The sequence below is a fragment of the Hyla sarda genome, chromosome 8 (assembly GCF_029499605.1).
Source record: "Hyla sarda isolate aHylSar1 chromosome 8, aHylSar1.hap1, whole genome shotgun sequence".
Taxonomy (NCBI): Eukaryota; Metazoa; Chordata; class Amphibia; order Anura; family Hylidae; genus Hyla; species Hyla sarda.
In genome coordinates, this window is record NC_079196.1 from 97,197,052 (window position 1) to 97,220,394 (window position 23,343).

Below are 23,343 nucleotides of genomic sequence, written 5' to 3' on the forward strand. Positions count from 1 at the left end.
TTGCATATAAGACAATATTTCAGATCTGCATATGAAAACAACACGCCTACCTTTGTTGCACATAGCTGCCTGCCTGTCTCTAGTTACCCCACTGGCTGTAGCTGCGTCCCTTCCGACATGGAATAACACCAACTGTAACGATAAACTGAAAATTAACAGTATAAACCTGCATCATTTTGGACTCTGGTATTTGCTGAATCCGGGTGACCTGACAATCGATGGTGGTGCCGCTGGTGATTCTGGCTTTCTTGGAATCTGTTGGGCCTATGTGTTAGCTCACACATCACTTGGGTATCCATGGTAACTACCACAACATGGTCATCTGCAGTTTACATCTAGCCCTAGAAGTGGCATTGAATGGCATTTTAAAAGTGCTAAGGGTCCTGGTGCAATAATCCTCCCATGAGGATCAGCCTCAACGGCTTTGTAGATTGCACTCATGTCAGCAACTCCATATACATTTTTTTTTCTTCATGCTTCTTTCTTCATCCTTTTTTCTTTCTGTCATTCAGACTTTCATTCATTCGATCTCTCTCACTCACTTGCTTTAACTCATTTGTTCTCACTCACTCACTCACTCACTCAATCACTCACTCACTCATTCACTCTCACTCACTCTCACTCTCTCACTCACTCGCTCACTAAGTCAGTCTCTCTCTCTCTCTCTCTTTTTCTTTTTATATATATATTTTTTTCCGTCTTCTTCTTCTTCTTCTTCTTCAGACCCTGTCATAGCACTAATGCCTTTCCAATAACACCAGCAGATTGAGACACTCCTTTGCAACATTGGTTGTGAGCAGCAGTTTCTAAAAACAAATGCCTCATGGCGGATTTCCCATCCATCAATGGATGGTAAATTTTGTTTTTATCATTCACTGACCACAGAAACCAATGCATGGTCAAGCAACAGCAATGACACACCCTTGTGTATAGGCATGAGACCCTCACGTCATTTAACAGGATTCAGCACCACCCACAAGACAGCTACCTGTCATGTCATGTCAAACCTGCACAGGTGTGCTAGATTATTATTATTTAGTTTTATTTTATTTTTTTACACCAATCAGTGTGCAAACATGGTCATTAAAACGCTAAATGAATAGACGTTCATAAACCAGTCAGTGCAACTCATCATTTTGGTCTCCAATTCTCAAACTCAAATTCTCACCCACGGAGGATTAAATGAGAATCTTTCTTGTTTAACACTGGAATGGGGTGGTGCACTGTTCACTACCCGAAGATACTGCCACATCGGGTCAATGCATAGGGCGACAGAAGCAAGCTTCCAAATCAGCTCCCTTTCTCAAAAATCCATTTAATTTATGGTCCCCAGATAGGGAACGTATGTATCAGTATGTGCTCACAAGTCACCCAAGTGCAAGTATTCACACAAAAAAAAAACATGCCTCAGGATGCGATCAGTTGCAAAATCCTTTCTTTTTTTACACTTGATCTAAGCCAAAAGGCCTAGAGGGGATAACCGGGAAAGGGGTGGACCCAACCATGTCCCCTTCATGAGCACTCACATTACTCATAGGAATGGATGGAAGGCTGGCAGCCAACCAGACTCCCATACACTCTCTGGGTGGGTGGCAGTCAGCCACCCATACATACATACAGCACAGGCTAAACCCACATCATCACTTAAAAAAAGGACAGGCGACCATTGCACTCTGATGGAGCATTTAGCAATGCAATCCATAGCCTGGCTTTTGCCTGAACCCCCATCACTCCTCCTCTTGCATAGAAGACAATATTTCAGATCTGCATATGAAAACAACACGCCTACCTTTGTTGCACATAGCTGTCTGCCTGTCTCTAGTTACCCCACTGGCTGTAGCTGCGTCCCTTCCGACATGGAATAACACCAACTGTAACGATAAACTGAAAATTAACAGTATAAACCTGCATCATTTTGGACTCTGGTATTTGCTGAATCCGGGTGACCTGACAACCGATGGTGGTGCCACTGGTGATTCTGGCCTTCTTGGAATCTGTTGGGCCTATGTGTTAGCTCACACATCACTTGGGTATCCATGGTAACTACCACAACATGGTCATCTGCAGTTTACATCTAGCCCTAGAAGTGGCATTGAATGGCATTTTAAAAGTGCTAAGGGTCCTGGTGCAATAATCCTCCAATGAGGATCAGCCTCAACGGCTTTGTAGATTGCACTCATGTCAGCAACTCCATATACATTTTTTTTTCTTCATGCTTCTTTCTTCATCCTTTTTTCTTTCTGTCATTCAGACTTTCATTCATTCGATCTCTCTCACTCACTTGCTTTAACTCATTTGTTCTCACTCACTCACTCACTCACTCAATCACTCACTCACTCATTCACTCTCACTCACTCTCACTCTCTCACTCACTGGCTCACTAAGTCAGTCTCTCTCTCTCTCTCTCTTTTTCTTTTTATATATATTTTTTCCCGTCTTCTTCTTCTTCTTCAGACCCTGTCATAGCACTAATGCCTTTCCAATACCACCAGCAGATGGAGACACTCCATTGCAACATTGGTTGTGAGCAAAAGTTTCTAAAAACAAATGCCTCATGGCGGATTTCCCATCCATCAATGGATGGTAAATTTTGTTTTTATCATTCACTGACCACAGAAACCAATGCATGGTCAAGCAACAGCAATGACACACCCTTGTGTATAGGCATGAGACCCTCACGTCATTTAACAGGATTCAGCACCACCCACAAGACAGCTACCTGTCATGTCATGTCAAACCTGCACAGGTGTGCTAGATTATTATTATTTAGTTTTATTTTATTTTTTTACACCAATCAGTGTGCAAACATGGTCATTAAAACGCTAAATGAATAGACGTTCATAAACCAGTCAGTGCAACTCATCATTTTGGTCTCCAATTCTCAAACTCAAATTCTCACCCACGGAGGATTAAATGAGAATCTTTCTTGTTTAACACTGGAATGGGGTGGTGCACTGTTCACTACCCGAAGATACTGCCACATCGGGTCAATGCATAGGGCGACAGAAGCAAGCTTCCAAATCAGCTCCCTTTCTCAAAAATCCATTTAATTTATGGTCCCCAGATAGGGAACGTATGTATCAGTATGTGCTCACAAGTCACCCAAGTGCAAGTATTCACACAAAAAAAAACGTGCCTCAGGATGCGATCTGTCGCAAGATCCTTTCTTTTTTTACACTTGATCTAAGCCAAAAGGCCTAGAGGGGATAACCGGGAAAGGGGTGGACCCAACCATGTCCCCTTCATGAGCACTCACATTACTCATAGGAATGGAAGGAAGGCTGGCAGCCAACCAGCCTCCCATACACTCTCTGGGTGGGTGGCAGTCAGCCACCCATACATACATACATACAGCACAGGCTAAACCCACATCATCACTTAAAAAAAGGCTTCTTGGAATCTGTTGGGCCTATGTGTTAGCTCACACATCACTTGGGTATCCATGGTAACTACCACAACATGGTCATCTGCAGTTTACATCTAGCCCTAGAAGTGGCATTGAATGGCATTTTAAAAGTGCTAAGGGTCCTGGTGCAATAATCCTCCCATGAGGATCAGCCTCAACGGCTTTGTAGATTGCACTCATGTCAGCAACTCCATATACATTTTTTTTTCTTCATGCTTCTTTCTTCATCCTTTTTTCTTTCTGTCATTCAGACTTTCATTCATTCGATCTCTCTCACTCACTTGCTTTAACTCATTTGTTCTCACTCACTCACTCACTCAATCACTCACTCACTCATTCACTCTCACTCACTCTCACTCTCTCACTCACTCGCTCACTAAGTCAGTCTCTCTCTCTCTCTCTCTCTTTTTCTTTTTATATATATTTTTTTCCGTCTTCTTCTTCTTCTTCTTCTTCAGACCCTGTCATAGCACTAATGCCTTTCCAATACCACCAGCAGATGGAGACACTCCATTGCAACATTGGTTGTGAGCAGCAGTTTCTAAAAACAAATGCCTCATGGCGGATTTCCCATCCATCAATGGATGGTAAATTTTGTTTTTATCATTCACTGACCACAGAAACCAATGCATGGTCAAGCAACAGCAATGACACACCCGTGTGTATAGGCATGAGACCCTCACGTCATTTAACAGGATTCAGCACCACCCACAAGACAGCTACCTGTCATGTCATGTCAAACCTGCACAGGTGTGCTAGATTATTATTATTTAGTTTTATTTTATTTTTTTACACCAATCAGTGTGCAAACATGGTCATTAAAACGCTAAATGAATAGACGTTCATAAACCAGTCAGTGCAACTCATCATTTTGGTCTCCAATTCTCAAACTCAAATTCTCACCCACGGAGGATTAAATGAGAATCTTTCTTGTTTAACACTGGAATGGGGTGGTGCACTGTTCACTACCCGAAGATACTGCCACATCGGGTCAATGCATAGGGTGACAGAAGCAAGCTTCCAAATCAGCTCCCTTTCTCAAAAATCCATTTAATTTATGGTCCCCAGATAGGGAACGTATGTATCAGTATGTGCTCACAAGTCACCCAAGTGCAAGTATTCACACAAAAAAAAACGTGCCTCAGGATGCGATCTGTCGCAAGATCCTTTCTTTTTTTACACTTGATCTAAGCCAAAAGGCCTAGAGGGGATAACCGGGAAAGGGGTGGACCCAACCATGTCCCCTTCATGAGCACTCACATTACTCATAGGAATGGAAGGAAGGCTGGCAGCCAACCAGCCTCCCATACACTCTCTGGGTGGGTGGCAGTCAGCCACCCATACATACATACAGCACAGGCTAAACCCACATCATCACTTAAAAAAAGGCTTCTTGGAATCTGTTGGGCCTATGTGTTAGCTCACACATCACTTGGGTATCCATGGTAACTACCACAACATGGTCATCTGCAGTTTACATCTAGCCCTAGAAGTGGCATTGAATGGCATTTTAAAAGTGCTAAGGGTCCTGGTGCAATAATCCTCCCATGAGGATCAGCCTCAACGGCTTTGTAGATTGCACTCATGTCAGCAACTCCATATACATTTTTTTTTCTTCATGCTTCTTTCTTCATCCTTTTTTCTTTCTGTCATTCAGACTTTCATTCATTCGATCTCTCTCACTCACTTGCTTTAACTCATTTGTTCTCACTCACTCACTCACTCAATCACTCACTCACTCATTCACTCTCACTCACTCTCACTCTCTCACTCACTCGCTCACTAAGTCAGTCTCTCTCTCTCTCTCTCTCTTTTTATATATATTTTTTTCCGTCTTCTTCTTCTTCTTCTTCTTCAGACCCTGTCATAGCACTAATGCCTTTCCAATACCACCAGCAGATGGAGACACTCCATTGCAACATTGGTTGTGAGCAGCAGTTTCTAAAAACAAATGCCTCATGGCGGATTTCCCATCCATCAATGGATGGTAAATTTTGTTTTTATCATTCACTGACCACAGAAACCAATGCATGGTCATGCAACAGCAATGACACACCCTTGTGTATAGGCATGAGACCCTCACGTCATTTAACAGGATTCAGCACCACCCACAAGACAGCTACCTGTCATGTCATGTCAAACCTGCACAGGTGTGCTAGATTATTATTATTTAGTTTTCTTTTATTTTTTTACACCAATCAGTGTGCAAACATGGTCATTAAAACGCTAAATGAATAGACGTTCATAAACCAGTCAGTGCAACTCATCATTTTGGTCTCCAATTCTCAAACTCAAATTCTCACCCACGGAGGATTAAATGAGAATCTTTCTTGTTTAACACTGGAATGGGGTGGTGCACTGTTCACTACCCGAAGATACTGCCACATCGGGTCAATGCATAGGGCGACAGAAGCAAGCTTCCAAATCAGCTCCCTTTCTCAAAAATCCATTTAATTTATGGTCCCCAGATAGGGAACGTATGTATCAGTATGTGCTCACAAGTCACCCAAGTGCAAGTATTCACACAAAAAAAAACGTGCCTCAGGATGCGATCTGTCGCAAGATCCTTTCTTTTTTTACACTTGATCTAAGCCAAAAGGCCTAGAGGGGATAACCGGGAAAGGGGTGGACCCAACCATGTCCCCTTCATGAGCACTCACATTACTCATAGGAATGGAAGGAAGGCTGGCAGCCAACCAGCCTCCCATACACTCTCTGGGTGGGTGGCAGTCAGCCACCCATACATACATACAGCACAGGCTAAACCCACATCATCACTTAAAAAAAGGCTTCTTGGAATCTGTTGGGCCTATGTGTTAGCTCACACATCACTTGGGTATCCATGGTAACTACCACAACATGGTCATCTGCAGTTTACATCTAGCCCTAGAAGTGGCATTGAATGGCATTTTAAAAGTGCTAAGGGTCCTGGTGCAATAAACCTCCCATGAGGATCAGCCTCAACGGCTTTGTAGATTGCACTCATGTCAGCAACTCCATATACATTTTTTTTTCTTCATGCTTCTTTCTTCATCCTTTTTTCTTTCTGTCATTCAGACTTTCATTCATTCGATCTCTCTCACTCACTTGCTTTAACTCATTTTTTCTCACTCACTCACTCACTCACTCAATCACTCACTCACTCATTCACTCTCACTCACTCTCACTCTCTCACTCACTCGCTCACTAAGTCAGTCTCTCTCTCTCTCTCTCTCTTTTTCTTTTTATATATATTTTTTTCCGTCTTCTTCTTCTTCTTCTTCTTCAGACCCTGTCATAGCACTAATGCCTTTCCAATACCACCAGCAGATGGAGACACTCCATTGCAACATTGGTTGTGGGCAGCAGTTTCTAAAAACAAATGCCTCATGGCGGATTTCCCATCCATCAATGGATGGTAAATTTTGTTTTTATCATTCACTGACCACAGAAACCAATGCATGGTCAAGCAACAGCAATGACACACCCTTGTGTATAGGCATGAGACCCTCACGTCATTTAACAGGATTCAGCACCACCCACAAGACAGCTACCTGTCATGTCATGTCAAACCTGCACAGGTGTGCTAGATTATTATTATTTAGTTTTCTTTTATTTTTTTACACCAATCAGTGTGCAAACATGGTCATTAAAACGCTAAATGAATAGACGCTCATAAACCAGTCAGTGCAACTCATCATTTTGGTCTCCAATTCTCAAACTCAAATTCTCACCCACGGAGGATTAAATGAGAATCTTTCTTGTTTAACACCGGAATGGGGTGGTGCACTGTTCACTACCCGAAGATACTGCCACATCGGGTCAATGCATAGGGCGACAGAAGCAAGCTTCCAAATCAGCTCCCTTTCTCAAAAATCCATTTAATTTATGGTCCCCAGATAGGGAACGTATGTATCAGTATGTGCTCACAAGTCACCCAAGTGCAAGTATTCACACAAAAAAAAACGTGCCTCAGGATGCGATCTGTCGCAAGATCCTTTCTTTTTTTACACTTAATCTAAGCCAAAAGGCCTAGAGGAGATAACCGGGAAAGGGGTGGACCCAACCATGTCCCCTTCATGAGCACTCACATTACTCATAGGAATGGAAGGAAGGCTGGCAGCCAACCAGCCTCCCATACACTCTCTGGGTGGGTGGCAGTCAGCCACCCATACATACATACAGCACAGGCTAAACCCACATCATCACTTAAAAAAAGGACAGGCGACCATTGCACTCTGATGGAGCATTTAGCAATGCAATCCATAGCCTGGCTTTTGCCTGAACCCCCATCACTCCTCCTCTTGCATATAAGACAATATTTCAGATCTGCATATGAAAACAACACGCCTACCTTTGTTGCACATAGCTGCCTGCCTGTCTCTAGTTACCCCACTGGCTGTAGCTGCGTCCCTTCCGACATGGAATAACACCAACTGTAACGATAAACTGAAAATTAACAGTATAAACCTGCATCATTTTGGACTCTGGTATTTGCTGAATCCGGGTGACCTGACAACCGATGGTGGTGCCGCTGGTGATTCTGGCCTTCTTGGAATCTGTTGGGCCTATGTGTTAGCTCACACATCACTTGGGTATCCATGGTAACTACCACAACATGGTCATCTGCAGTTTACATCTAGCCCTAGAAGTGGCATTGAATGGCATTTTAAAAGTGCTAAGGGTCCTGGTGCAATAATCCTCCCATGAGGATCAGCCTCAACGGCTTTGTAGATTGCACTCATGTCAGCAACTCCATATACATTTTTTTTTCTTCATGCTTCTTTCTTCATCCTTTTTTCTTTCTGTCATTCAGACTTTCATTCATTCGATCTCTCTCACTCACTTGCTTTAACTCATTTGTTCTCACTCGCTCACTCACTCACTCAATCACTCACTCACTCATTCACTCTCACTCACTCTCACTCTCTCACTCACTCGCTCACTAAGTCAGTCTCTCTCTCTCTCTCTCTTTTTCTTTTTATATATATATTTTTTTCCGTCTTCTTCTTCTTCTTCTTCTTCAGACCCTGTCATAGCACTAATGCCTTTCCAATACCACCAGCAGATGGAGACACTCCTTTGCAACATTGGTTGTGAGCAGCAGTTTCTAAAAACAAATGCCTCATGGCGGATTTCCCATCCATCAATGGATGGTAAATTTTGTTTTTATCATTCACTGACCACAGAAACCAATGCATGGTCAAGCAACAGCAATGACACACCCTTGTGTATAGGCATGAGACCCTCACGTCATTTAACAGGATTCAGCACCACCCACAAGACAGCTACCTGTCATGTCATGTCAAACCTGCACAGGTGTGCTAGATTATTATTATTTAGTTTTATTTTATTTTTTTACACCAATCAGTGTGCAAACATGGTCATTAAAACGCTAAATGAATAGACGTTCATAAACCAGTCAGTGCAACTCATCATTTTGGTCTCCAATTCTCAAACTCAAATTCTCACCCACGGAGGATTAAATGAGAATCTTTCTTGTTTAACACTGGAATGGGGTGGTGCACTGTTCACTACCCGAAGATACTGCCACATCGGGTCATTGCATAGGGCGACAGAAGCAAGCTTCCAAATCAGCTCCCTTTCTCAAAAATCCATTTAATTTATGGTCCCCAGATAGGGAACGTATGTATCAGTATGTGCTCACAAGTCACCCAAGTGCAAGTATTCACACAAAAAAAAACGTGCCTCAGGATGCGATCTGTCGCAAGATCCTTTCTTTTTTTACACTTGATCTAAGCCAAAAGGCCTAGAGGGGATAACCGGGAAAGGGGTGGACCCAACCATGTCCCCTTCATGAGCACTCACATTACTCATAGGAATGGAAGGAAGGCTGGCAGCCAACCAGCCTCCCATACACTCTCTGGGTGGGTGGCAGTCAGCCACCCATACATACATACAGCACAGGCTAAACCCACATCATCACTTAAAAAAAGGCTTCTTGGAATCTGTTGGGCCTATGTGTTAGCTCACACATCACTTGGGTATCCATGGTAACTACCACAACATGGTCATCTGCAGTTTACATCTAGCCCTAGAAGTGGCATTGAATGGCATTTTAAAAGTGCTAAGGGTCCTGGTGCAATAATCCTCCCATGAGGATCAGCCTCAACGGCTTTGTAGATTGCACTCATGTCAGCAACTCCATATACATTTTTTTTTCTTCATGCTTCTTTCTTCATCCTTTTTTCTTTCTGTCATTCAGACTTTCATTCATTCGATCTCTCTCACTCACTTGCTTTAACTCATTTGTTCTCACTCACTCACTCAATCACTCACTCACTCATTCACTCTCACTCACTCTCACTCTCTCACTCACTCGCTCACTAAGTCAGTCTCTCTCTCTCTCTCTCTCTTTTTATATATATTTTTTTCCGTCTTCTTCTTCTTCTTCTTCTTCAGACCCTGTCATAGCACTAATGCCTTTCCAATACCACCAGCAGATGGAGACACTCCATTGCAACATTGGTTGTGAGCAGCAGTTTCTAAAAACAAATGCCTCATGGCGGATTTCCCATCCATCAATGGATGGTAAATTTTGTTTTTATCATTCACTGACCACAGAAACCAATGCATGGTCATGCAACAGCAATGACACACCCTTGTGTATAGGCATGAGACCCTCACGTCATTTAACAGGATTCAGCACCACCCACAAGACAGCTACCTGTCATGTCATGTCAAACCTGCACAGGTGTGCTAGATTATTATTATTTAGTTTTCTTTTATTTTTTTACACCAATCAGTGTGCAAACATGGTCATTAAAACGCTAAATGAATAGACGTTCATAAACCAGTCAGTGCAACTCATCATTTTGGTCTCCAATTCTCAAACTCAAATTCTCACCCACGGAGGATTAAATGAGAATCTTTCTTGTTTAACACTGGAATGGGGTGGTGCACTGTTCACTACCCGAAGATACTGCCACATCGGGTCAATGCATAGGGCGACAGAAGCAAGCTTCCAAATCAGCTCCCTTTCTCAAAAATCCATTTAATTTATGGTCCCCAGATAGGGAACGTATGTATCAGTATGTGCTCACAAGTCACCCAAGTGCAAGTATTCACACAAAAAAAAACGTGCCTCAGGATGCGATCTGTCGCAAGATCCTTTCTTTTTTTACACTTGATCTAAGCCAAAAGGCCTAGAGGGGATAACCGGGAAAGGGGTGGACCCAACCATGTCCCCTTCATGAGCACTCACATTACTCATAGGAATGGAAGGAAGGCTGGCAGCCAACCAGCCTCCCATACACTCTCTGGGTGGGTGGCAGTCAGCCACCCATACATACATACAGCACAGGCTAAACCCACATCATCACTTAAAAAAAGGCTTCTTGGAATCTGTTGGGCCTATGTGTTAGCTCACACATCACTTGGGTATCCATGGTAACTACCACAACATGGTCATCTGCAGTTTACATCTAGCCCTAGAAGTGGCATTGAATGGCATTTTAAAAGTGCTAAGGGTCCTGGTGCAATAAACCTCCCATGAGGATCAGCCTCAACGGCTTTGTAGATTGCACTCATGTCAGCAACTCCATATACATTTTTTTTTCTTCATGCTTCTTTCTTCATCCTTTTTTCTTTCTGTCATTCAGACTTTCATTCATTCGATCTCTCTCACTCACTTGCTTTAACTCATTTTTTCTCACTCACTCACTCACTCACTCAATCACTCACTCACTCATTCACTCTCACTCACTCTCACTCTCTCACTCACTCGCTCACTAAGTCAGTCTCTCTCTCTCTCTCTCTCTTTTTCTTTTTATATATATTTTTTTCCGTCTTCTTCTTCTTCTTCTTCTTCAGACCCTGTCATAGCACTAATGCCTTTCCAATACCACCAGCAGATGGAGACACTCCATTGCAACATTGGTTGTGGGCAGCAGTTTCTAAAAACAAATGCCTCATGGCGGATTTCCCATCCATCAATGGATGGTAAATTTTGTTTTTATCATTCACTGACCACAGAAACCAATGCATGGTCAAGCAACAGCAATGACACACCCTTGTGTATAGGCATGAGACCCTCACGTCATTTAACAGGATTCAGCACCACCCACAAGACAGCTACCTGTCATGTCATGTCAAACCTGCACAGGTGTGCTAGATTATTATTATTTAGTTTTCTTTTATTTTTTTACACCAATCAGTGTGCAAACATGGTCATTAAAACGCTAAATGAATAGACGCTCATAAACCAGTCAGTGCAACTCATCATTTTGGTCTCCAATTCTCAAACTCAAATTCTCACCCACGGAGGATTAAATGAGAATCTTTCTTGTTTAACACCGGAATGGGGTGGTGCACTGTTCACTACCCGAAGATACTGCCACATCGGGTCAATGCATAGGGCGACAGAAGCAAGCTTCCAAATCAGCTCCCTTTCTCAAAAATCCATTTAATTTATGGTCCCCAGATAGGGAACGTATGTATCAGTATGTGCTCACAAGTCACCCAAGTGCAAGTATTCACACAAAAAAAAACGTGCCTCAGGATGCGATCTGTCGCAAGATCCTTTCTTTTTTTACACTTGATCTAAGCCAAAAGGCCTAGAGGAGATAACCGGGAAAGGGGTGGACCCAACCATGTCCCCTTCATGAGCACTCACATTACTCATAGGAATGGAAGGAAGGCTGGCAGCCAACCAGCCTCCCATACACTCTCTGGGTGGGTGGCAGTCAGCCACCCATACATACATACAGCACAGGCTAAACCCACATCATCACTTAAAAAAAGGACAGGCGACCATTGCACTCTGATGGAGCATTTAGCAATGCAATCCATAGCCTGGCTTTTGCCTGAACCCCCATCACTCCTCCTCTTGCATAGAAGACAATATTTCAGATCTGCATATGAAAACAACACGCCTACCTTTGTTGCACATAGCTGCCTGCCTGTCTCTAGTTACCCCACTGGCTGTAGCTGCGTCCCTTCCGACATGGAATAACACCAACTGTAACGATAAACTGAAAATTAACAGTATAAACCTGCATCATTTTGGACTCTGGTATTTGCTGAATCCGGGTGACCTGACAACCGATGGTGGTGCCGCTGGTGATTCTGGCCTTCTTGGAATCTGTTGGGCCTATGTGTTAGCTCACACATCACTTGGGTATCCATGGTAACTACCACAACATGGTCATCTGCAGTTTACATCTAGCCCTAGAAGTGGCATTGAATGGCATTTTAAAAGTGCTAAGGGTCCTGGTGCAATAATCCTCCCATGAGGATCAGCCTCAACGGCTTTGTAGATTGCACTCATGTCAGCAACTCCATATACATTTTTTTTTCTTCATGCTTCTTTCTTCATCCTTTTTTCTTTCTGTCATTCAGACTTTCATTCATTCGATCTCTCTCACTCACTTGCTTTAACTCATTTGTTCTCACTCGCTCACTCACTCACTCAATCACTCACTCACTCATTCACTCTCACTCACTCTCACTCTCTCACTCACTCGCTCACTAAGTCAGTCTCTCTCTCTCTCTCTCTTTTTCTTTTTATATATATATTTTTTTCCGTCTTCTTCTTCTTCTTCTTCTTCAGACCCTGTCATAGCACTAATGCCTTTCCAATACCACCAGCAGATGGAGACACTCCTTTGCAACATTGGTTGTGAGCAGCAGTTTCTAAAAACAAATGCCTCATGGCGGATTTCCCATCCATCAATGGATGGTAAATTTTGTTTTTATCATTCACTGACCACAGAAACCAATGCATGGTCAAGCAACAGCAATGACACACCCTTGTGTATAGGCATGAGACCCTCATGTCATTTAACAGGATTCAGCACCACCCACAAGACAGCTACCTGTCATGTCATGTCAAACCTGCACAGGTGTGCTAGATTATTATTATTTAGTTTTATTTTATTTTTTTACACCAATCAGTGTGCAAACATGGTCATTAAAACGCTAAATGAATAGACGTTCATAAACCAGTCAGTGCAACTCATCATTTTGGTCTCCAATTCTCAAACTCAAATTCTCACCCACGGAGGATTAAATGAGAATCTTTCTTGTTTAACACTGGAATGGGGTGGTGCACTGTTCACTACCCGAAGATACTGCCACATCGGGTCATTGCATAGGGCGACAGAAGCAAGCTTCCAAATCAGCTCCCTTTCTCAAAAATCCATTTAATTTATGGTCCCCAGATAGGGAACGTATGTATCAGTATGTGCTCACAAGTCACCCAAGTGCAAGTATTCACACAAAAAAAAACGTGCCTCAGGATGCGATCTGTCGCAAGATCCTTTCTTTTTTTACACTTGATCTAAGCCAAAAGGCCTAGAGGGGATAACCGGGAAAGGGGTGGACCCAAACATGTCCCCTTCATGAGCACTCACATTACTCATAGGAATGGATGGAAGGAAGGCTGGCAGCCAACCAGCCTCCCATACACTCTCTGGGTGGGTGGCAGTCAGCCACCCATACATACATACAGCACAGGCTAAAACCACATCATCACTTAAAAAAAGGACAGGCGACCATTGCACTCTGATGGAGCATTTAGCAATGCAATCCATAGCCTGGCTTTTGCCTGAACCCCCATCACTCCTCCTCTTGCATATAAGACAATATTTCAGATCTGCATATGAAAACAACACGCCTACCTTTGTTGCACATAGCTGCCTGCCTGTCTCTAGTTACCCCACTGGCTGTAGCTGCGTCCCTTCCGACATGGAATAACACCAACTGTAACGATAAACTGAAAATTAACAGTATAAACCTGCATCATTTTGGACTCTGGTATTTGCTAAATCCGGGTGACCTGACAACCGATGGTGGTGCCGCTGGTGATTCTTACCTTCTTGGAATCTGTTGGGCCTATGTGTTAGCTCACACATCACTTGGGTATCCATGGTAACTACCACAACATGGTCATCTGCAGTTTACATCTAGCCCTAGAAGTGGCATTGAATGGCATTTTAAAAGTGCTAAGGGTCCTGGTGCAATAATCCTCCCATGAGGATCAGCCTCAACGGCTTTGTAGATTGCACTCATGTCAGCAACTCCATATACATTTTTTTTTCTTCATGCTTCTTTCTTCATCCTTTTTTCTTTCTGTCATTCAGACTTTCATTCATTCGATCTCTCTCACTCACTTGCTTTAACTCATTTGTTCTCACTCACTCACTCACTCACTCAATCACTCACTCACTCATTCACTCTCACTCACTCTCACTCTCTCACTCACTCGCTCACTAAGTCAGTCTCTCTCTCTCTCTCTCTTTTTCTTTTTATATATATATTTTTTTCCGTCTTCTTCTTCTTCTTCTTCTTCAGACCCTGTCATAGCACTAATGCCTTTCCAATACCACCAGCAGATGGAGACACTCCTTTGCAACATTGGTTGTGAGCAGCAGTTTCTAAAAACAAATGCCTCATGGCGGATTTCCCATCCATCAATGGATGGTAAATTTTGTTTTTATAATTCACTGACCACAGAAACCAATGCATGGTCAAGCAACAGCAATGACACACCCTTGTGTATAGGCATGAGACCCTCACGTCATTTAACAGGATTCAGCACCACCCACAAGACAGCTACCTGTCATGTCATGTCAAACCTGCACAGGTGTGCTAGATTATTATTATTTAGTTTTATTTTATTTTTTTACACCAATCAGTGTGCAAACATGGTCATTAAAACGCTAAATGAATAGACGTTCATAAACCAGTCAGTGCAACTCATCATTTTGGTCTCAAATTCTCACCCACGGAGGATTAAATGAGAATCTTTCTTGTTTAACACTGGAATGGGGTGGTGCACTGTTCACTACCCGAAGATACTGCCACATCGGGTCAATGCATAGGGCGACAGAAGCAAGCTTCCAAATCAGCTCCCTTTCTCAAAAATCCATTTAATTTATGGTCCCCAGATAGGGAACGTATGTATCAGTATGTGCTCACAAGTCACCCAAGTGCAAGTATTCACACAAAAAAAAAACATGCCTCAGGATGCGATCTGTCGCAAGATCCTTTCTTTTTTTACACTTGATCTAAGCCAAAAGGCCTAGAGGGGATAACCGGGAAAGGGGTGGACTCTACCATGTCCCCTTCATGAGCACTCACATTACTCATAGGAATGGAAGGAAGGCTGGCAGCCAACCAGCCTCCCATACACTCTCTGGGTGGGTGGCAGTCAGCCACCCATACATACATACAGCACAGGCTAAACCCACATCATCACTTAAAAAAAGGACAGGCGACCATTGCACTCTGATGGAGCATTTAGCAATGCAATCCATAGCCTGGCTTTTGCCTGAACCCCCATCACTCCTCCTCTTGCATATAAGACAATATTTCAGATCTGCATATGAAAACAACACGCCTACCTTTGTTGCACATAGCTGCCTGCCTGTCTCTAGTTACCCCACTGGCTGTAGCTGCGTCCCTTCCGACATGGAATAACACCAACTGTAACGATAAACTGAAAATTAACAGTATAAACCTGCATCATTTTGGACTCTGGTATTTGCTGAATCCGGGTGACCTGACAACCGATGGTGGTGCCGCTGGTGATTCTGGCCTTCTTGGAATCTGTTGGGCCTATGTGTTAGCTCACACATCACTTGGGTATCCATGGTAACTACCACAACATGGTCATCTGCAGTTTACATCTAGCCCTAGAAGTGGCATTGAATGGCATTTTAAAAGTGCTAAGGGTCCTGGTGCAATAATCCACCCATGAGGATCAGCCTCAACGGCTTTGTAGATTGCACTCATGTCAGCAACTCCATATACATTTTTTTTTCTTCATGCTTCTTTCTTCATCCTTTTTTCTTTCTGTCATTCAGACTTTCATTCATTCGATCTCTCTCACTCACTTGCTTTAACTCATTTGTTCTCACTCACTCACTCACTCAATCACTCACTCACTCATTCACTCTCACTTACTCTCACTCTCTCACTCACTCGCTCACTAAGTCAGTCTCTCTCTCTCTCTCTCTCTTTTTCTTTTTATATATATTTTTTTCCGTCTTCTTCTTCTTCTTCTTCTTCAGACCCTGTCATAGCACTAATGCCTTTCCAATACCACCAGCAGATGGAGACACTCCATTGCAACATTGGTTGTGAGCAGCAGTTTCTAAAAACAAATGCCTCATGGCGGATTTCCCATCCATCAATGGATGGTAAATTTTGTTTTTATCATTCACTGACCACAGAAACCAATGCATGGTCAAGCAACAGCAATGACACACCCTTGTGTATAGGCATGAGACCCTCACGTCATTTAACAGGATTCAGCACCACCCACAAGACAGCTACCTGTCATGTCATGTCAAACCTGCACAGGTGTGCTAGATTATTATTATTTAGTTTTATTTTATTTTTTTACACCAATCAGTGTGCAAACATGGTCATTAAAACGCTAAATGAATAGACGTTCATAAACCAGTCAGTGCAACTCATCATTTTGGTCTCCAATTCTCAAACTCAAATTCTCACCCACGGAGGATTAAATGAGAATCTTTCTTGTTTAACACTGGAATGGGGTGGTGCACTGTTCACTACCCGAAGATACTGCCACATCGGGTCAATGCATAGGGTGACAGAAGCAAGCTTCCAAATCAGCTCCCTTTCTCAAAAATCCATTTAATTTATGGTCCCCAGATAGGGAACGTATGTATCAGTGTCACGATGCCGGCTGGCAGGTAGTGGACCCTCTGTGCCAGAGAGGGATTGGCGTGGACCGTGCTAGTGGACCGGTTCTAAGCCACTACTGGTTTTCACCAGAGCCCGCCGCAAAGCGGGATGGTCTTGCTGCGGCGGTAGTGACCAGGTCGTATCCACTAGCAACGGCTCACCTCTCTGGCTGCTGAAGATAGGCGCGGTACAAGGGAGTAGGCAGAAGCAAGGTCGGACGTAGCAGAAGGTCGGGGCAGGCAGCAAGGATCGTAGTCAGGGGCAACGGCAGAAGGTCTGGAAAACACTGGCAAGGGACACACAAGGAACGCTTTCACTGGCACTAAGGCAACAAGATCCGGCAAGGGAGTGCAAGGGAAGTGAGGTAATATAGGGAGTGCACAGGTGATAACTCTAATTGGAACCACTGCGCCAATCAGCGGCGCAGTGGCCCTTTAAATCGCAGAGACCCGGCGCGCGCGCGCCCTAGGGAGCGGGGCCGCGCGCGCCGGGACAGAACAGACGGGGAGCGAGTCAGGTAGGAGAGCCGGGGTGCGCATCGCGAGCGGGCGCTACCCGCATCGCGAATCGCATCCCGGCTAGCAGCAGGATCGCAGCGCCCCGGGTCAGAGGACGTGACCGGGGCGCTGCAGCGGAGGAGGTGAAGCGAGCGCTCCGGGGAGGAGCGGGAACCCGGAGCGCTCGGCGTAACAGTACCCCCCCCCTTGGGTCTCCCCCTCTTCTTGGAGCCTGAGAACCTGAGGAGCAGACTTTTGTCAAGGATGTTGTCCTCAGGTTCCCAGGATCTCTCTTCAGGACCACAACCCTCCCAGTCTACTAAAAAAAAATTTTTTCCTCTGACCTTTTTGGCAGCCAAAATCTCCTTGACCGAGAAGACGTCCGAGGAGCCGGAAACAGGAGTGGGAGGAACAGATTTGGGAGAAAAACGGTTGAGGATGAGTGGTTTGAGAAGAGAGACGTGAAAGGCATTAGGGATACGAAGAGAAGGAGGAAGAAGAAGTTTATAAGAGACAGGATTAATTTGACACAGAATTTTGAAAGGACCAAGATAGCGTGGTCCCAACTTGTAGCTAGGGACACGGAAGCGGACATATTTAGCGGAGAGCCATACCTTGTCTCCAGGGGAAAAAACGGGGGGAGCTCTTCTTTTCTTATCCGCGAACCTCTTCATGCGTGAAGAAGCCTGTAAGAGAGAATTTTGGGTCTCTCTCCATATAATGGAAAGGTCACGAGAAATTTCATCCACAGCGGGCAGACCAGAGGGCAAGGGGGTAGGGAGGGGGGGAAGAGGGTGACGGCCGTACACCACGAAAAATGGGGATTTGGAGGAAGATTCAGAGACCCTGAAGTTATACGAGAATTCGGCCCATGGAAGGAGATCTGCCCAGTCATCCTGGCGGGAGGAAACAAAATGTCGCAAATAATCACCCAGGATCTGGTTAATTCTTTCTACTTGTCCATTGGACTGGGGATGATATGCAGAGGAAAAATTTAATTTAATCTTGAGTTGTTTACAGAGAGCTCTCCAGAATTTAGACACGAATTGGACCCCTCTATCCGAGACAATCTGCGTAGGCAACCCGTGAAGACGAAAAATGTGTACAAAAAATTGTTTAGCCAACTGAGGCGCAGAAGGAAGACCAGGAAGAGGAATGAAATGTGCCATTTTGGAGAATCGATCAACGACCACCCAAATAACGGTGTTGCCACGGGAAGGGGGTAAATCAGTAATAAAATCCATACCAATCAGAGACCAAGGCTGTTCGGGGACAGGCAGAGGATGAAGAAAACCAGCGGGCTTCTGGCGAGGAGTCTTATCCCGGGCACAGATAGTGCAGGCTCGCACAAAGTCCCCAACATCCGTCTCCAGAGTTGGCCACCAATAGAAGCGGGAGATGAGTTGCACAGATTTCTTGATGCCCGCATGACCTGCGAGATGGGAGGAGTGACCCCATTTGAGGATTCCGAGGCGTTGGCGTGGAGAAACAAAGGTCTTTCCTGGAGGAGTCTGTCTGATGGAGGCAGGAGAAGTGGAGATCAGGCAGTCAGGTGGAATGATGTGTTGCGGAGGGAGATCAACTTCTGAGGCATCCGAGGAACGAGAGAGAGCATCGGCTCTAATGTTCTTATCGGCAGGACGAAAGTGAATCTCAAAATTAAATCGGGCAAAGAACAGAGACCACCGGGCCTGGCGAGGATTCAGCCGTTGGGCCGACTGGAGGTAGGAGAGGTTCTTGTGGTCGGTGTAGATAATAACAGGAAATCTTGATCCCTCCAGCAGATGCCTCCATTCCTCAAGTGCTAATTTAATGGCTAGAAGTTCTCGATCCCCGATGGAGTAGTTCCTCTCCGCTGGAGAGAAGGTCCTAGAGAAAAAACCACAAGTGACAGCATGCCCGGAAGGATTTTTTTGTAGAAGAACAGCTCCAGCTCCTACTGAGGAGGCATCAACCTCCAATAGGAAGGGTTTGGAAGGGTCAGGTCTGGAGAGCACGGGAGCCGAAGAAAAGGCAGACTTGAGTTGTTTAAAGGAGTCTTCTGCTTGAGGAGGCCAGGACTTGGGATCAGCATTTTTCTTGGTTAAAGCCACGATAGGAGCCACAATGGTAGAAAAATGTGGAATAAATTGCCTGTAATAATTGGCGAACCCCAAAAAGCGTTGGATAGCACGGAGTCCGGAGGGGCGTGGCCAATTTAAGACGGCAGAGAGTTTGTCTGGATCCATCTGTAGTCCCTGGCCAGAGACCAAATATCCTAGAAAAGGAAGAGATTGGCATTCAAACAGACATTTCTCAATTTTGGCATAGAGTTGGTTGTCACGAAGTCTCTGAAGAACCATACGGACATGCCGGCGGTGTTCCTCTAGATTGGCAGAAAAAATTAGGATATCGTCCAGATATACCACAACACAGGAGTATAATAGATCACGAAAAATTTCATTGACAAAGTCTTGGAAGACGGCAGGGGCATTGCACAGTCCAAAGGGCATGACCAGATACTCAAAGTGTCCATCTCTGGTGTTAAATGCCGTTTTCCACTCGTCCCCCTCTCTGATGCGGATGAGGTTATAGGCGCCTCTTAAGTCCAATTTAGTGAAGATGTGGGCACCTTGGAGGCGATCAAAGAGTTCAGAGATGAGGGGTAAGGGGTAGCGGTTCTTAACCGTGATTTTATTAAGACCGCGGTAGTCAATGCAAGGACGTAGGGAGCCATCTTTTTTGGAGACAAAGAAAAATCCGGCTCCGGCAGGAGAGGAGGATTTACGGATAAAGCCCCTTTTTAGATTCTCCTGGACGTATTCGGACATGGCAAGAGTCTCTGGGGCAGAGAGAGGATAAATTCTGCCCCGGGGTGGAGTAGTACCCGGGAGGAGGTCGATAGGGCAATCATAAGGCCTGTGAGGAGGTAGAGTCTCAGCTTGTTTTTTGCAGAAAACATCCGCGAAGTCCATATAGGCCTTGGGGAGACCGGTTACTGGAGGAACCACAGAGTTACGGCAAGGGTTACTGGGAACCGGTTTTAGACAGTTCTTGGAACAAGAGGACCCCCAACTCTTGATCTCCCCAGTGGACCAATCCAGGGTTGGGGAATGAAGTTGAAGCCAGGGAAGTCCAAGGAGAATCTCCGAGGTGCAATTGGGGAGGACCAAAAGTTCAATCCTCTCATGATGAGATCCGATGCTCATAAGAAGGGGCTCCGTGCGGAAACGTATGGTACAGTCCAATCTTTCATTATTTACACAATTGATGTAGAGGGGTCTGGCGAGACTGGTCACTGGGATGTTGAACCTGTTGACGAGAGAGGCCAAAATAAAATTTCCTGCAGAACCAGAGTCCAAGAAGGCCACTGTAGAGAAGGAGAAGGCAGAAGCAGACATCCGCACAGGCACAGTAAGACGTGGAGAAGCAGAGTAGACATCAAGGACTGTCTCACCTTTGTGCGGAGTCAGCGTACGTCTTTCCAGGCGGGGAGGACGGATAGGACAATCCCTCAGGAAGTGTTCGGTACTAGCACAGTACAGGCAGAGGTTCTCCATACGGCGTCGTGTCCTCTCTTGAGGTGTCAGGCGAGACCGGTCGACCTGCATAGCCTCCACGGCGGGAGGCACAGGAACAGATTGCAGGGGACCAGAGGAGAGAGGAGCCGAGGAGACGAAACGCCTCGTGCGAACAGAGTCCATATCTTGGCGGAGTTCCTGACGCCTTTCAGAAAAACGCATGTCAATGCGAGTGGCTAGGTGAATAAGTTCATGTAGATTAGCAGGAATTTCTCGTGCGGCCAGAACATCTTTAATGTTGCTGGATAGGCCTTTTTTGAAGGTCGCGCAGAGGGCCTCATTATTCCAGGACAATTCTGAAGCAAGTGTACGGAATTGTACGGCATACTCGCCAACGGAAGAATTACCCTGGACCAGGTTCAACAGGGCAGTCTCAGCAGAAGAGGCTCGGGCAGGTTCCTCAAAGACACTTCGGATTTCCGAGAAGAAGGAGTGTACTGAGGCAGTGACGGGGTCATTGCGGTCCCAGAGCGGTGTGGCCCATGACAGGGCTTTTCCGGACAGAAGACTGACTACGAAAGCCACCTTAGACCTTTCAGTGGGAAACAGGTCCGACATCATCTCCAGATGCAGGGAACATTGGGAAAGGAAGCCACGGCAAAACTTAGAGTCCCCATCAAACTTATCCGGCAAGGATAAGCGTATCCCAGGAGCGGCCACTCGCTGCGGAGGAGGTGCAGGAGCTGGCGGAGGAGATGACTGCTGAAGCTGTGGTAGCAACTGTTGTAGCATAACGGTCAGTTGAGACAGCTGTTGGCCTTGTTGCGCAATCTGTTGTGACTGCTGGGCGACCACCGTGGTGAGGTCAGCGACAACTGGCAGAGGAACTTCAGCGGGATCCATGGCCGGATCTACTGTCACGATGCCGGCTGGCAGGTAGTGGACCCTCTGTGCCAGAGAGGGATTGGCGTGGACCGTGCTAGTGGACCGGTTCTAAGCCACTACTGGTTTTCACCAGAGCCCGCCGCAAAGCGGGATGGTCTTGCTGCGGCGGTAGTGACCAGGTCGTATCCACTAGCAACGGCTCACCTCTCTGGCTGCTGAAGATAGGCGCGGTACAAGGGAGTAGGCAGAAGCAAGGTCGGACGTAGCAGAAGGTCGGGGCAGGCAGCAAGGATCGTAGTCAGGGGCAACGGCAGAAGGTCTGGAAAACACTGGCAAGGGACACACAAGGAACGCTTTCACTGGCACTAAGGCAACAAGATCCGGCAAGGGAGTGCAAGGGAAGTGAGGTAATATAGGGAGTGCACAGGTGATAACTCTAATTGGAACCACTGCGCCAATCAGCGGCGCAGTGGCCCTTTAAATCGCAGAGACCCGGCGCGCGCGCGCCCTAGGGAGCGGGGCCGCGCGCGCCGGGACAGAACAGACGGGGAGCGAGTCAGGTAGGAGAGCCGGGGTGCGCATCGCGAGCGGGCGCTACCCGCATCGCGAATCGCATCCCGGCTAGCAGCAGGATCGCAGCGCCCCGGGTCAGAGGACGTGACCGGGGCGCTGCAGCGGAGGAGGTGAAGCGAGCGCTCCGGGGAGGAGCGGGAACCCGGAGCGCTCGGCGTAACAATCAGTATGTGCTCACAAGTCACCCAAGTGCAAGTATTCACACAAAAAAAAACGTGCCTCAGGATGCGATCTGTCGCAAGATCCTTTCTTTTTTTACACTTGATCTAAGCCAAAAGGCCTAGAGGGGATAACCGGGAAAGGGGTGGACCCAACCATGTCCCCTTCATGAGCACTAACATTACTCATAGGAATGGAAGGAAGGCTGGCAGCCAACCAGCCTCCCATACACTCTCTGGGTGGGTGGCAGTCAGCCACCCATACATACATACAGCACAGGCTAAACCCACATCATCACTTAAAAAAAGGCTTCTTGGAATCTGTTGGGCCTATGTGTTAGCTCACACATCACTTGGGTATCCATGGTAACTACCACAACATGGTCATCTGCAGTTTACATCTAGCCCTAGAAGTGGCATTGAATGGCATTTTAAAAGTGCTAAGGGTCCTGGTGCAATAATCCTCCCATGAGGATCAGCCTCAACGGCTTTGTAGATTGCACTCATGTCAGCAACTCCATATACATTTTTTTTTCTTCATGCTTCTTTCTTCATCCTTTTTTCTTTCTGTCATTCAGACTTTCATTCATTCGATCTCTCTCACTCACTTGCTTTAACTCATTTTTTCTCACTCACTCACTCACTCATTCACTCTCACTCACTCTCAC

General features: G+C 45.6%; 1 non-coding gene and 10 pseudogenes across 1 annotated transcript; all 11 read right to left on the reverse strand.

The window, feature by feature from the left end:
• Nucleotides 1-1,213: 1,213 nt before the first annotated feature.
• LOC130288618 (U2 spliceosomal RNA) lies at nt 1,214-1,478 on the reverse strand (annotated as a pseudogene).
• A 1,466-nt stretch (nt 1,479-2,944) lies between these two features.
• On the reverse strand, nt 2,945-3,208 carry LOC130285699 (U2 spliceosomal RNA; annotated as a pseudogene).
• A 1,146-nt stretch (nt 3,209-4,354) lies between these two features.
• Nucleotides 4,355-4,618, reverse strand: LOC130289323 (U2 spliceosomal RNA; annotated as a pseudogene).
• A 1,136-nt stretch (nt 4,619-5,754) lies between these two features.
• On the reverse strand, nt 5,755-6,018 carry LOC130285700 (U2 spliceosomal RNA; annotated as a pseudogene).
• A 1,146-nt stretch (nt 6,019-7,164) lies between these two features.
• On the reverse strand, nt 7,165-7,428 carry LOC130289668 (U2 spliceosomal RNA; annotated as a pseudogene).
• A 1,474-nt stretch (nt 7,429-8,902) lies between these two features.
• LOC130289723 (U2 spliceosomal RNA) lies at nt 8,903-9,166 on the reverse strand (annotated as a pseudogene).
• A 1,132-nt stretch (nt 9,167-10,298) lies between these two features.
• Nucleotides 10,299-10,562, reverse strand: LOC130285701 (U2 spliceosomal RNA; annotated as a pseudogene).
• Nucleotides 10,563-11,708: 1,146 nt separating this feature from the next.
• On the reverse strand, nt 11,709-11,972 carry LOC130288508 (U2 spliceosomal RNA; annotated as a pseudogene).
• Nucleotides 11,973-13,446: 1,474 nt separating this feature from the next.
• Nucleotides 13,447-13,710, reverse strand: LOC130289724 (U2 spliceosomal RNA; annotated as a pseudogene).
• Nucleotides 13,711-15,174: 1,464 nt separating this feature from the next.
• Nucleotides 15,175-15,439, reverse strand: LOC130288179 (U2 spliceosomal RNA; annotated as a pseudogene).
• Nucleotides 15,440-22,626: 7,187 nt separating this feature from the next.
• On the reverse strand, nt 22,627-22,808 carry LOC130290118 (U2 spliceosomal RNA). The gene has a single exon (XR_008847512.1). It is a non-coding gene; the product is annotated as a U2 spliceosomal RNA (small nuclear RNA).
• Nucleotides 22,809-23,343: the final 535 nt, after the last annotated feature.